Genomic DNA, 16,417 nt, shown 5'->3' on the forward strand with positions numbered 1-16,417 from the left:
AAAACAAATAGTCCAGGTAAGTGAAGTCAAGTGAACTTCCTGGGTTTTTACTCATCCTTTTTTATGTCTACACATCCTTTGCTTCACATATATTGCCTATTGAAAAACACTTCACATATATTGCCTATTGAAAAACGTCTTTGCTAATTAAAGAATCCTTCCTAGGTTAGACACATCTGCACTTTCCTCTCTACCCTCACATTTTGTTTTCAGAGAAGGGGGAAAGATCGTGTTCTGCCCGTTACAGCTTTCACCTTTATATCACACTTTTGAAAATAACTTAGATTTGGCCGGGCACGATGGCTCATGTCTGTAATCCTAGCACTTTGGGAGGCTGAGGAGGGTGGATCACGAGGTCAGGAGATCGAGACCATCCTGGCTAACACGGTGAAACCCCATCTCTACTAAAAATACAAAAAATTAGCCGGGCGTGGTGGCAAGCACCTGCCGTCCCAGCTACTCAGGAGGCTGAGGCAGGAGAATGGCGTGAATCTGGGAGGAGGAGCTTGCAGTGAGCTGAGATTGCAACACTGCACTCCAGCCTGGGCCACACAGCGAGTTTCTCTCTCTCAAAAAAAAAAAAAAAAAGAAAAAAGAAAGAAAATAATTTAGAGTTTAATTTTGAACAATTTGTTTAATCATTTTGAAGAATTAAAAGTCTTGTAAAAGAATCCAGAACTTGGACCGGCACAGTGGCTTCACACCTGTAATCCCAGCACTTTGGGAAGCTGAGGCGGGTGGATTGCTTGAGCCCAGGAGTTTGAGATCAGCCTGGGCAACATGACAAAACTCCATCATTATAAAAAATCTAAAAAAACCCACGAAAGTTGTGCATCGTGGCATGTGCCTGTGGTCCCAGCTGCTTTGGAGGCTGAGGTGGGAGGACTGCTTGAGTCTGGGAGGTAGAAGCTGTAGTGAGCTGTGATCACACCACTGCACTCCAGCCTGGGAAACAGAGCCAGACCCTGCCTCAATTAAAAAAAAAAAAAAAAAAGAATTCAGAATTAAAATTTTAAAGTTCCGTCTTCACTATTCTGTTCATGGTTATTATTTACTTAATTGTTTCCCTTCTAATTCAGGCTACTTAATAAACTCACTTTGATTAGCATTCATGGTCATAATATATAAAATATACAAAAAATTTCAAATGTGTAGGGAAATTTTTGATCATATTGTTTTAACAAAGAATGCATACAAATATTATTCTAGGCCAAATATTATTCTAAGCACTTGGGTTATATGTCTAAACAAAGCAGAAGTTTCCTATGGGATTTCCAGGCCCTCATGGAATGTACATTTCAGCAGGTAATATTTTCAAATAGATTTTAGTAATCCAAATATTTAATGCCAGATGATATTTTCGTTTATTGTACTGGAGACCTGCTTGATAACAATTTTTAAAATACAGCAAAAGAGAAAAATCACCTTGCAAAAAGTCAGGTTTTACTAAAAATACCATGCAAGATATGATGGCAAGATAAAGGAAAATCTACTAAATATCAAAAATCATGTCAATAGGGTTTCAACACAATAAACTAGGTTTATGGAGCAACAAGTATAAAAAAGAAAAAGTATTCTTTAGTGTAGAGGCTCTTGCCAAAAGGCACAAAGAGTATTACAGATTTGGTAGAGATATGAAACAAGCAGGAATTAAATATTACCTTTAAAAATCACTGGACAATTCTAAGAATAACAATGAAGTAGCAAGGGAACCTTTAAAATACAATTTATCAGGGATTAGAAACATTCAAAATGCTTATTTTATTATGTCGCAATGATTAAAACTAAGGCATTCAATCTGAGGGGAGCAAAATTAGAAAGAATAAATTTTTTAAGAAAAGAAAACTTTCCTTAAACTCACGTTGTGTCACTAATAATTACATAGCATTTAACAAATAATAATTGGTAAAAACATATAGTAAATGCCATAACGTTGTGCCAATTTAATTTCTAAACATGGCTGATTAAATAAGAGGGAAATGACCACTTTTGTCAAATGTGTCCTTTGATAGTAATGGGATATAAAATTTAGGAGTTCACCAGAGAAACAGCCCTATCTCTCTACTGGAAGATCCCTTTCCTGGAAGATCTCATCCTAAATGTCTGAAAATCTAACTGCTCTAAAGACCCATAGCACTGGGTAAAACCCACTAGTTAAAAACAGAGAAAGAAAGAAAGAAAGGGCATACAGCATCCTTTAAGTAACTTTTCTGAGACTTGCCCTGCAGCCCCAAAATCTCCCTCTGCTTCAATACTATCAATACTATCCAAATATATCTAACACAGACACTCCTTTGATAAACCTATGGTAAGTTGGAAATATCATAAGTTGAAAATGCATTTATTTTATTTTCATTTTTATATATTTCTGAGATAGGATCTCACTCTTTCACCCAGACTGGAGTGCAGTGGTGTCATCTTGCCTCACTGCAGCCTCTGCCTCCCTTGCTCAATCGATCCTCCTGCCTCAGCCTCCCGAGTAGCTGTGACTACAGGTGTGTGCCACTGCACCTGGCTAATTTTTGTAGAGACTGGGTTTCATCATGCTGCACAGGCTGGTCTCAATCCCCTAGGCTCAAGTCATCCTCCCGCCTTGGCCCCGCAAAGTGCTGGGATTATAGGCGTGAGCCACCACATCCTGCTGAAAATGCATTTAATACATCTAACCTATTAAACATCATAGCTTAGCCTAGCCTGCTTCAAAGGTGCTCACAACGCTTACATTAGCCTATAGTTGGACAAAATCATCCAACACAAGGGCTATTTTATTATGAAGTGTTTAATATCTCATGTAATTTATTGAATACCATACTGAAAATGAAATACAGAATGGGTGTGTGGGTATCTGTAGTATAGTTTCCACTAACTGTGCATTCCTTTTGCACTATTGTAAAGTTCAAAAATCATAAGTTGAACAATTTTTAAGTCGGGACCATCTGTACTTGACCAGCAGTATTGCAAACTGTGAAGCACATGTTTTCATGTTTTACTGTTTTCAGATTAAAGAGAACTGTAGGGATGGTGGTATTTATCTCCTACAATTCCAGCTTGTACCAAATGATTGTCTTATTTTATTTGCAGGTTATTAGTCTGCCCTTTTTTTCAACTCAGAGCATTTTGTACTTAAAGTAAATATTATAGGGCCTATAACTTTTCATTCTTGAGGGAATTTTTAAAAAATGTTTCATTTCATTGCCTCAATATCTTTTAAATCTTCAAACATCACTCACAATGCTTGCAGTTCATATTCTGAATAGGATTTTTTTAAAAGCAAAACTTAGAGCCTGCCATATTTATTTGGTATTTTATCAATTACATATTTTAAAATAAAATTTAAATTTCAAATGTGGAATGATTGGAACTTATTGTCAAATGGAATTTATTTACCTCTGAAACCATTTCTTTTCTTTCTAAAAAAAGTTTGTATGTTTATTAAATTTATAGATGGAGTCCCCCTCTGTTGCCCAGATGGGAGTACAGTGGCACTATCATAGCTCACTACAGTCTTGAACTCCTGAATTCAAGGGATCCTTTACTTTAGCCTCCTGAGTGTCTGGGATTACAGGCACATGACACTATACTCAGCTATTTATTTATTTATTGAGAAGAGGTGTCTCTATATCGCCAAGGCTGGTCTTGAACTTCTGGCCTCAAGTGATCCTCCTGTCTCAGCCTCACGAGTCACTGGTATTACAGGCATGAGCCACTATGCCCACCCCACTTCTTTAGCATCAGTTTATTTTAAAAATAAGAATTCAAATATAAAAATTATGTTGCACAAAGGTTAATTCAACTCTATCTTTTAAAAAGTTCCCTTGGAAATTAGCGAAAAGGAAAGTCATAGCTTCTAATTTATCTATTAGTCAATTGCAGTATATTTTCTAGTGAACACATATTTCAATCTCAGATCATGATGAACAGACAGAGAATTATGAATGAATTAATGAAAAGAATGCACTAAAGAAAAAGTTGTACTTATTGAACACTGAATTTTATACGAAAACTTCAGCCAGGATGGTACCCAGATTGCTTTTAACATATTAGAGGACATTTGGCTCTGTTAGAAGTGATGTATCCTCTGGTGGTGTTAGAACTACATCCAATAATGACTTGTTTGTTATGGTTCAAAAGAAACAGTAGAGTGCTTTTGATTGTGCTTTCGTAAATTTATTTTGGGTTTACTTCTAGTAGCACTGCCTTAAATTTTATTTAGATCATCACAGAACTTATATATCTTAAATTAAATTATTTTACTTCTAAATATCACCCATGCCTTTTTACTCTGTAAGGTGTTACTAAAACTGCAAACTAGTCACTTAGGAGGAGTAGGATGACTTCATTTAATTCTATTGAGATCCATGCTTTCTAAACTCCTTTTACATTTTTTTTCCCTCAAATTTTGTTGGTTTATGTTTACAAAGAATTCCTCTCGATTCTCATTTCTAAAACTAATAAAGCTAATTCACAAACACTAGAAATACTTGGGTGACTGATGGAGTTTAATTATACCAAAGGAGCAAAAAAAAAAAAAAACCACCTGAAGCAACAGTGGTTAATAACTGGTGAAGAACAGTGCTAGCTGGAGCAGGCAGAGTCTGGGACTTGCTGATTCAGCCGTGTGAGGAACAGCAGGCATGCTAAGCAGGGAGAAGGAGCACAGCTGCAAAGAGCAATGGTGCTGACAACGGATGATTTCAGGGTCTGTGCTGTGTAGAGGAAAAGTTGCTGGCGGTCCAGGAAACTCTTGTTCCCACACGGCAGCAATTCCAATCTTCAGGATTATTTCTTGATTAAAATATAAAGCAGTGAAAAGGTAAAAGACATGCAAATTTATTTTTATTTACTGTCTAGTCAATAATAGCTTTTTACCCTGGAGAAAATAAATGTTGACTTTTTTTCTGTGTTTTTAAAGAAAATGGGGAGACAGCACCTTCTACACTGATCACTTCTAGATCCGTATTTTGTGATATTCATCAGTGTACCCTCATCAGAGCATCTGCTACTCTGTGGAAAGTTATAAATAGAGTAGTCAATTTCCAGTACAAATATTGCAGGCCATTCTAAGGCGATTTTTTTTTTTTTTTCAGATGGAGTCTCACTCTGTCGCCCAGGCTGGAGTGCAGTGGTATGATCTCGGCTCACTGCAGCCTCCACCTCCTGGGTTCAAGCAATTCTCCTGTCTCAGCCTCCCAAGAAGCTGGAATAACAGGTGCCTGCCACCATGCCCGGCTAATGTTTGTATTTTTAGTAGAGATAGAGTTTCACCATGTTGGCCAGGCTGGTCTTGAACTCCTGACCACAGGCTATCCACCTGCCTTGGCCTCCCAAAGTGCTGAGATTACAGGCATGAGCCACCTCGCCCGGCCTCTAAGGTGATCTTATCCTATAAACTAATCTCCAGCATTTAACAAAATAGAACAATACTGGTGTATTAGTTCATTCTCATGTTGCTATAAAGAACTGCATGAGACTGGATAATTTATAAAGAAAAAGGTTTAATTGACTCAGTTCAGTAGGGCTGGGAGGCCTCGGGAAACTTACAATCATGGCGGAAGAGGAAGCAAACATACTTCACATGGCAGCAGGAAGGAGAAAAATGAGAGCTGAGCCAAGGGGGAAGCCCCTTATAAAACCATCAGATCTCAGGAGAACTTACTCATTATCACAAGAATAGTATGGAGAAACTGCCCTCATGATTCAATTACCTCCCATGAGGTCCCTCTCCCAACACGTGGGGATTACAATTCAGATTACAATTCAAGATGAGATTTGGGTGGGGGCACAGAGCCAGATTATATCAACCGGCAAAGTATGGCCTCCAAAATAAAATTCCTAAACTTTAACCATGTCCCATTATTTCCATTTTCTTATATTTTCATATTCTTATTTAAATATCAACTCAAATGGTTCTTCCTCCTTGTAGTCCTCTCTAAATTCCCAAGTCAGCATTATTGCTATCCCCGAAGTGTTCCTGAAGCTTAGTTTGCATTTCTATTATAATATTTATTTAATTCTGTCTGTATTATATTATGAAAAATCGACTCTTACAAAAGTAACAAATTACTGGTCTTTGTCAATACCTAAGGTCATTTTCACGCTTGTCTAACTCAAGGATGTTTTCTCAGGATCTGATTTTATTTATCACCTTTGCTCTATATCTGTACTCAACAAAGGCGTGTTGGTAATAAATTGTTTTAGCAACCATTATGTGGTAGTAAAACAAAGGATTGATTTCTTTAAAGCCATAATTATTTATTTATAAACAGTTTAGAGGTTAAACTTTACTCAAACAAACAAAAAACCAGGTGACATTCTGGGGTGTGAGGGGCTGAGTCTCTCCTAGGTGCTGGGTAACACCAGGCACTGGCTGCACAAGGCCAGAGAGGTTACATGGCGGCTCTCTAGAAACCCGACCGCACAGAGCTGCTACATTCCCTGTAGAGCATTCACTTCTTCCAAGTCCAGTTTTATATGTGGAACCTCATCACCTGGTTCCTTTTTCAAGGTCCCCCTGGGAAGGCAACCATGATAGGCAGAGGGCCACATTCCTCTGGGAATTCCACAATGTGGAAGCCCTTCTTACCTACCAGCTGTTGATGGGTTTCCTAAGAACCCATGGAAGAGGCCCCAGGTGAGGGGGAGCATACTGATGGACCCAGAGACCTTGGCATACATGTCTTTGATGCCAGCGAGCTGGCATATGGTGATGATGGCCCTGTGGCAGCAGACATCATAACATCTGGGTTGTTTCTTCATCTTGATACGTCTCCTTTTAAATCTTAATGAAATATCATGGAATACTGTATGGTCTTCATATCGTTCTATATAACGCAAATAGTGAATTGCTCTATTCTTTGCTTTTCTGAAAGCATCTTTCCGTTTAGTGGCTTTCCCAACAGCAAAACTTGAAGCTCCTTGTCCATTCCCCACAGCATCCAGGACACCTACCAATCTCTTTCTTCCCTCTTTTGCTGTCCTATTGAAAACATTTCCTACCTCAAGTATCCTGGCATCATAATTATCATATTTTTCTGTGTTGGGACCAGGGTCGGGGGGCTAAGACGGATGCCTTCCCACAAGTTTCCACTGCATCCTTGCTCTCATTTAATCTTCATCTTCCTCTTCCAGTCCCATTCTTCTCTCTGCTGGGTCATGTTGGCCTCCTCCTTCTGTTCTTCCTTACTTTTTTGGGCAATACTCTGTACTGCTCCATTTTTAATAAGAGGGACATTCAGACCAGGCCACAGAAACCATAAGGCCTTTCACTAATGATCTGACCCCTGTTCAAATCCTTCCTTCTCTTCTTTTTAGTTCTGTTGCCTCTTCCTTTTCTTGCTCCAGCACCAGTCTCTGCTAAAACACCTTTCCACAGCTCATCTGCAGTGGAATTTCCTAGACAGTCACCTAAAAAGCACAGCAACTACAACATCGATATCAAATTCCCGAGGAACTGAATTGAAAACTCAAATAAAACTGGTCAGCAAACAATTATCTGCTCTGTTACGAACAAAAGAAAAAAAAAAAAAAAAGGAAGACTGTGATAAAAGACAGCATTTCCAAATCTTCTCATCAGTGTATAATGTTAGTAAAACCACGAAAGCTGATTGTTCATGTTGGAAGTAAGTCTCTAATCCTTGGAAGCAGTACTGACCCAGAAAGACATTTTTGAAAAGACAGCGAGAGAATAAGAAGAAAGAAGAACTTTTGATATTGTTCCAATTGGTGCAGATATTGACTAAAAGGAAGGTTCTTATTTGTTTTGAAAATGCATTTCTAATGCATATCACCATGAATATTATAGATAATAGTTTTATATTTTGGCAACAATGGCGTCATCTGGAAATGATGGCGCTCCATAGTCAAGTAATCTGTATGTGATTACAACTAAGTGATTTGCAGAAGTACCATCGTGACAGCTATCACATTCCTATGCATCTTATTATTCTTTCTTCAAATGTTTATTGGTTCCCTTGTATCTAAAAACTGAGGGCACAGGGTGCAAACAGACTGATAAATATATATGCTCCTAGGAGAAGTTGCAGATGTAATCAATTTTGCTTCTAGAGATAGAGGAAAGCCTGGGAAAAGTAGGAGCAGCCTAATCTAGTTTCACGAAAGATTACAGTTTAATGAGTAGGTGGAGATGGGTGGGGAATGAGAGATTTTCCAGACAGAAGAATGAGTGCAAAGGACTGAGGAATGTAAACATCGGTAAGGTCAGACCTACTGAATTTGCTGAAGATCAATGGTGGGAATTGCAGCTCGGATAAGTATGAAGATGTATCCAAATGTGGAGGGCCTTGTATTTGAAGCTAAGCAATGGGACTTTAACCTGCTGGCTGGTGTATCTCTTTAGTGGGTATAAGAATGAACTAAAGCTTGTTAAAATGCCCAATTCTGAAAAATTCTCATTCAGTAGGTCTAGGATGAGGTTCAGAAAATCATTTTTAGCAAAAATGCTGGGTGACATTTTTTAAGATAGTCTTTGTTCAAAAATTAGCTGGGCGTGGTGGCCGGCGCCTGCAATTCCAGCTACTCAGGAGACTGAGGCAGGAGAATGGCATGAATCTGGGAGGCGGAGCTTGCAGTGAGCCGAGATCGCTCCACTGCACTCCAGCCTGGGCGCAAAACAAAAACAAACAAACAAGCAAACAAACACACAAAAAGATAGTCTGTTCGTACCTTAAGGAAACAGCAATTGTGGGATGTTGAGGCATTCTAACCAGAAGCACAACACTCTGCAAGGTCATTTGGGGTGAGGAAAAGAAGGAAATTGGAAACACTTGTTTTGATTGGAAAGAACAGTTTTTTTGTAAAGCCCACGGTCTGGGATGAAGGAGACCTGGATTCCTGCTTTGCCTCCTTCACTGATGAGTTCTGTTTCTTAAGAGCTGTTGTCAAACTTATTTGGCTCTCATTTGCACCTTCTTTCTAAGTAGATAAGTATTAAGGGTAAAGATGCTTTAAAAATATTTATGCTACTCAAATGGAGGCTTTATAAACAATGCAAATGTTACAGGCTGACCAGATCTAGGATGTGACCCAAATTAGAAAATACAAAGTATTAGTGGATGCCATGATTTGTGAGACAGCCACTGGAGTGTCCTTCATAGCAGAGCTTGATGTTTGGAATTTGAATATAGGTTCTCAGACCAAAAGAAGAAAGATATGGTTAGAACTTACCCTTGGTGTTCTCTCAATGACTTACTTACTATTACAAATGAAAAGAGTTAACGTGTACGTAAGAGCTCTTTGCCAGGAACTGTTAAAGCATTTTACATAAATTATCTCGTTTAATTATCCCATAGCCCTGTACATATAAATATATCTTAATTTTTTAGTTGAAAGTACCGGCATGAGAGATGCCAGTACTATCCCAAGGAAGCATTAGTAGTTAGAAACTAGAGCTGGGATTCAAACTGATGCTGTCTGACTCCAAAAGCAGCACTTTTAACAACACCTCGCTAAACTAGATGAGTCTCCCTTAATTTGGACATACACAAAAAATAGATTTGTCATAGATCACACACAGTCACTTAGATTTTGGTCTAATGTGTAATTCTCAGTTTCAATGATCTCTGCAAAGGTAATATTAGTAGGTTGTGAGTTATGCAAATTGAAAATATCATCTATCTCTTGTACAAAAATAAAAGCTTTGTCAAATTTATATTCACACATGTTGAAACAATGCATTCAGAGAACAATGCATTCATTTTATGTGGGAATTTAAATAGGTCCATGTGGAATAAAGATTAGACCGGTGTTCTCATGCACAAATTACTAGAGTAACTGGACTAAAGTCAAGAAACCTGATTTCTCACACTAGCTCTGCCACTAAACACCTGTTGTTGTTCTGAGGTAGCAAGTTATCCTTTCTTTTATTTTACTTTTTTTTTTTTTTAACTCCCTTATAATATCACAGGACTAGACTAGGGAGCCTCCAATATCCCTTTCAGTTCTAAAATTTTATGCTTCAATAATTATGAATAAACATGTTGCCCATCCCTTGAGTTAAACATGAATGATGAATCATCTCACATCTGAAAAATATGGCTTTAATCTTGTGTGACACCTCTGGCTCACGGTATCTCAGGAAAGCCCTACCAATCACATTTGGCTGCTTTGCTTATGTAGTTTATGACCAGAATTGGTTTGCTTTAGATAACACACTCTTGTGCTGTGCCACTGTTGCTAAGATACAGTTTTGTAAATAAATGTTATTTTAAATATACATCCTGGTGTGGGGAGAAAGAAATGTGGAAAGCAGTTGGCCAAAGATGTAAGCTAACTTTCGAGAGGACTGAGACAATGCTTTAGATAAACCTTTACAGGATCCACTTTTCACCTCATTCTAAAATTATTTTGCTTTACCCTGAAACTAGGTGAAGGGAGGTTAAACATTTGGGGGAAAGAGTGACCAAGTCTAAGGTTACTAACAACGATGAGTTGTTTTGTAACCCTAGTGATCTGTCCAGTTTGAAACGACACTGATACTGTTGCTGCAGGGCTCTCTGAGCATATATATTTTTTTCCCTCAACATTTCTGTCACAACCTTTCCATTGAAAATAAATAAATGAGAGAAACAGAAAGAAAGAGAGAGAATTTGATTGTTATCACTTACAATAGATTTTAAAAGTCCCCATTTTAGGAACCAGTATTGAAGGCTGAAGGGATTCCAACCGGGCGCCCCTGCTCCAAAGAACAGTTGGCATGCAGGCTGCCTAATAAAGACAACAAAGTAAGTCGTTCCCCATGTGCTGAGCTCTAAGGGGGGCAGAAAAGCCTGTCACTCCCTGATAACTCCTCCAACACTCCCTGAAAACCCACCATTAGACACCCACGTCTTAAAGCCCCCGTGACTCCTTGCTTAGGAGCCACTGCTGAAATGTGAGCACCTCCAGAGGAAAGAGGAAGGCATAACCACGCTCCAGCTGACGCTCAGAGGGGGTTTTCTGGGCAACTAGCTGTCAATAGGAGAGAAGGGCGGTGAGAGAAGAGCGGTCTGGAGGGTAGCTTGCTCGCCAGGCAAGGGAGAAAAAGAGCTGGAAGTGTACCGTGGGGTTCCAAAGTCATGTTTTGTCTGCCTCAACCATTTTGTCAAGGCCAGCCTAGCTGGCCTAATTCGTATTTGGTTTTGCAAATGAAGCCAGATCCATTTGCCTGCTTCATGTCGCTTTTATGACTCTAGACAAGATTCTTATTAGCCACATTCAATGACTGTACCTCTTTGCTTCATTTCCCAAAACCAAGCCAACTGTGCTATCTCTCAGCCTATGTATACTCAGGAAATAGAACTTAATTTTATGGTTATTAATTATAAGTCCTTAAGCATCTGATAAGCTTCTGTGAGGACACTTAAAGTGTTGCCCTTACTGCAAAAGCCTTGATATGTCTTTGTAACTCTGACTAATTCAGAAGGGCCACACTGAGAAAATGTTCATCATCCGCTCACTCACTGACAGCAGCTCACTCTTCAGGAACTCTTCCACAAACAGCTCTTCTCCTTGCGCTCCTGGGGGTCACTGCCTTCTATTCCATGTCCAACTTCTTCACCAGGCTTTAGGTGTCTGAGTCACAGGCTGGACTTCAACGTTTTAGTGTCACCTCCCCACCTTCCCCATCCCAGACATCCCCTGGTTTGGTCCCAGTCCGTCCCTTTTCTTCTTTCCCTTTCCGCTGACTCAGGATCACTTTGTTTTCCTGTTTATCTCCCTTCTCCAGGTTAGCAAAAGAGAACAGTAAAGAAATTACCCTGCTGGCAGATAAAAATTTAACTTGGAAATTACTGACATCTGGACTGCCTGGTTACTATAAGGACACACAAACCATGTACTTCGCCTGTATGTGTCTGGGGAAAATGCTGAAAGAGAGTATTGGGTATAGGATTGAGATTGTTTTAGAGAAATGGAAGTAAAAACAAAACAAATGACCAGACTATGAGGAATAGAAAGCTTGCCAAAAAGAGACACTAAAAAAACAGGTGAACATAATAATGACAACAAACTCAGGAGTTCAAGGTGTACTGTCTTCAAATAGTCCTATAATTCTGAAGATTAGAGTACATTATGTCTAGCCATTTCTTAGAATTTTCAATAATCCATATTTTATGGCTATGCAAATTTTAAAGACAATGGTTTGATGTCAGACAAATCTATGGTGGAAATGTTGCTCCACAATTTACTAGTTTTTGTGATTTGGGGATTTTGAGCTCTCTGAACCTTATTTTCCTTATCAAGAAAATCAAAATCAACTTCAAATAGTTATTACGAAGAATGAAAGAAATGAGAATGCAGAGATTAGCACATGCCTGGCACCTAATGAGTAGGCAATAAAGGATAGCTGTTTTACGTGCAATGTAATTAAATGCCTATGGAGCCCTTTAAGTGCCAGGCACCATCCTAATCATTACATATGTATTGCCTCATTTAATATTCGTATTACCTTATGAGGTAGAGACAATCATTTGTACATTTCTTTTTCAGATGAGATGGTGGAGAAATATAAAGTTAAGTCATTCACCCAAGGTTACACAGATGGTAAGTGGGAGAACTGGGATTTAAGCCCAGGCAATGGGCTCAAGAACCCACACTCTTAACTACTATTCTTTAAATAAATATGATTGCAAAATCTTAGAAATGAAAGACACTGGAAATAGTTCAGTACAACCGATCATTTACAGATGAGGGACATGGGCTTCAGAGAGTGAGTCTGAGTCATTAGTGAGTGGCAGACCCAGGAGGAGCCAATCTCCTGTCTCTTGTGTCCTTGCCTGTGGCCTCCCTCTGCACTGAGAGAGCTTTCCCCACACATGATAGACACTCATTGGGTTGTCCAAGCATTTTCAAGAGTGCGAACAAAATAGTATTTATTTTAAGGAAAGGTTTTCATATGATTTAGATAGTTTATATAAACTGATGAAATAAACCTGACCTGTTGGAATTTCATCTGTAGCATTAGAAGAAAAAAAAAAGAATCAACAAAACAGAAGGAAATGGAGAAGAGAGGAAGTTAACAGAATTCAAGCTAATTTTGATTTTTCACCATGTCTCCAAATATGGGAAGGTATGGCCATTGGATTTTCATCCTCAGTCTATCACTTACTAGGACTTCATCTATATAAAGACAAAAGAGAGGGTACAGGAATGTTTACATTTTGGGACTCATTTTGCCTACATGTAATTTGGGGGATGTGTGTTCAGTTCCTTTAGTTAGTCTCCAGTTGGCTGTGTAATAAGACTGCAAGGGGTCTTTTATAAGAGTAGCTCTGAACCGTTCACATTGTGTAATTTATTCTTGATAACCATCCTGGGAGAGATGCAGTGGACATTAAATTATCTCCTTTTGTTGGAGAGGAAAGTGAGGCTCAGAAAGGGTAAGTGGTATACATGCCAAGTCCCTAAATTGACATTTTCATCTCATACTTTTGGAGGATAGTTTCACTGATCACAACCGCTTTCTCTTTCTCTCAAGCATAGTGGCCTATGCCCCAGGAATGTAGCATAATATCTATTTACATCTATCTCTACATAGGCAGGTGTAGATTAAATTGCTATACAATTGTCACAGCATTTGTCTCCATCTTAATTATAATAAAGACGGAAAACTAATAAAGATGAGAGATTTTTTTCTTCTAAAAAAGACTTTTAAAGTTATGGAATTAGAACATATAGTTACTGTAGACCCAATCACCACAAGTGCTAGCAATTGTCCATGTATATACAGAGACTTAAAGGCAAATTGAGAGGCAAGCAGTTAATTATTTAAATGCTGTAGAGCTATGTAGCAGCCCAGAGACAAAGGTTAAAAGGAAAGTTTTCAATCACAACTTTATTATGTATGTATACACCGTAAGCTACACTTAGACATAATCCACCTTCAGACCTCTGAGCAGCAAATTATATGGGGAAGGAAGGAAGACACAAGTTTGAATGATATCAGCCCAGCAAGCTAGACAGATTCTCTTGGTAAAGTATCATAGATTCAAATTTCAGATCAGTCTTTCTTTTCCTCCAGAGTTCTGAACAATTTTTGACAGAATTGCCCTATTTACTAGTTGCTTAGTTACAGGTTGCTATCTGAGACATCGAGTAACATTCAAGATTGTTTGGGACCCTTAAAATAGTCTTGTTTTAGTATGACAAATTAATTATTTAATTATTATTATTATAATTATTAAAATTATATAGTATATATTATTATTATATTATATTATTATATATAATTAATAATTATTTAATTTTTATGGCATTTGCATTAGTTAGGTTACAGGCTACATTGTTTTACTATGAATACCTTAAAATGCTTAAAACATTTTCTTATGTCACAGATACTATGGGTCAGGAATTCAGGTGGGAGACAGAGGGGATGACTTACCTTGTTTCAAGATCTCTGTGGCCTCAGTTGAGAAAGCTTGTATGTCTGAGGGTGAGTCAAATGTTGTGGGGCAACCTGGAGGTTTCTCTACTGACATAGTTGTACAGTCTGAGAGGACAGAGGCTTGGTTCAGTTGGAATTGTCAACCAAGCATCTTTATGTGGCCTTGGACATAACACAACAGGGCAGCTGAGTTCCAGTGGGGAGCATCTTGGGGATGAGCATTCTGAGAAAACCAAGTAGAAGTCACAAGGCCTCTTCTGGCCAAGCTATGAAAGTCACATAGCATCACTCTGCTATCCTCCGTTGTATAAGAAGTCACAAAGCTTTTGAAAAAAGAAGACATAGACTACATGGACTTCACCTTTTGATTCCATGTTTTCAAACTTTCACAGGGTCGTTAAACAAATAAACACTTCAGTGGTGAGCATTCCAGGCCTGTGAGTGGTCTTCTTTCTTCATCCTATGGTTTCTTCCACTGTCAGTGTTTTTCAGGCATCAGAAAGCAGAGAGTGCAGAGTAAGCATCCATAAAGAGATGACCAGGAAACTGCATACTTCAGATTCTTTCATACTTCATCAGCTTGAATTTAGTCCACATGGGCTCACATCACTAGAAAAGTGCCTAGGAGAATAGTATGTAGCCTGCGGGGAGTGAAGGTGTACATGTTCCCTTCTGTTACTAAAAGTAAGAAGGAGAGAAGAAATACTGGAAGCAGGAAGCCTCCATCTGCCCCTCTGACTTCTCTCTTCTCCCGAATTCCACACACACACGCACCATTTTTTTCTATGTATACAACACACTCTCCCTTTCCCACCAGTAGAGACAACTCAAAATTTCATCCTGTTTCTCCATGCAGCACAAAGTCAGAATTTCTGAGTGATATTCCATCGTCTTCATCAGATCTGGCTCTGGCTTCTTTTATCTGGCAGACTACAAACAAAAACCAAGCAAAATGTGCTGATGGCAGAGCCTCATATTTGGCTCTAGGCAACTCACTTGTGGCTATTATAGACCCTTACATGACTCCAGGCAGGTTTAGGGAAAGGGTCACTGGAATTAGGTTTTATATGAGAACTCTTGATTCACGAATACATTTCTAAATATTTTTTCAGTGTTGTTTCAATTTTTGAAATGACAACCACTTCTGGCTATTACACAATAGAGAAATAAACTACATTTTAAAAATCCAATACTGTTGTATGGGTGTTTTAGTTTTTTCTTTTTCTTTTGGTTTCTGTTACAGCAGCTTAGCTTTTACCCAAATCAATACAGTATGTATCACAAAATTACTTGAATTTTCTACATGTATTTTAGTTTTAAATTTGAAGATGACTTCTTAAACAAGAATATATATTTGAGCAATTTAGGATTCAGTGAAGCAGAGTCTATTTTGCTTATTCTCACTTATCTTGTTCAATGATCTCAACAGACGCTACAATACAAGCACAAAGAGAAGAGCAGATGGCCTGGAAAAAGAATCAAAGCAAATTTGGCATTCATTGTTACTGTAATTGCCACTTCTTTTTCTTTAAAATGAGAAAGATTATTATAGTTAAGTTTTGGAAATTTTCCTACAGACCCAGTGAAATCCAGGGGTGTTCCAAGACAGAGATTAGAAGAAAATCCTCTCGTCCTTGCCCACTCTTTGTCCCACTAACTAATGAAGCCACCTGAAATTGCCTGTGGAATAATTAGGTGAGGACTTTGTATTCATGAACTAGCTTCTACAGCCTTTAATCTACCCCTGACTCTCTCTCTAGGAACAATCCAGACATTGGCAACATGTGACTGGCTTAGGTTTATTTTTTGAAAGTATTTAAGAATTTTTTTTTTATTCTTTCTTTATAAAGTCTTCTTAGGTTTATTTTAAATTCTAGGATCAAAATGATATAGTAATACCTCAGTTAGCCATATTACCTGGGTAAAGGATAGTCCTGTTAACTGGAGGTGTTTTGGTTTTGTTTTGTTTTGTTTTGTTTGTTTGTTTGTTTTTGAGGCAGAGTCTTGCTCTGTCACTCAGACTGGAGTGCAGTGGGATGA

General features: G+C 38.4%; 1 pseudogene; it reads right to left on the bottom strand.

Annotated features, from left to right (window-relative positions):
* Positions 1-4,925: 4,925 nt before the first annotated feature.
* On the bottom strand, positions 4,926-14,471 carry LOC102115520 (small ribosomal subunit protein uS5m pseudogene; annotated as a pseudogene).
* Positions 14,472-16,417: the final 1,946 nt, after the last annotated feature.

The sequence above is a fragment of the Macaca fascicularis genome, chromosome 5, assembly GCF_037993035.2.
Source record: "Macaca fascicularis isolate 582-1 chromosome 5, T2T-MFA8v1.1".
NCBI lineage: Eukaryota > Metazoa > Chordata > Mammalia > Primates > Cercopithecidae > Macaca > Macaca fascicularis.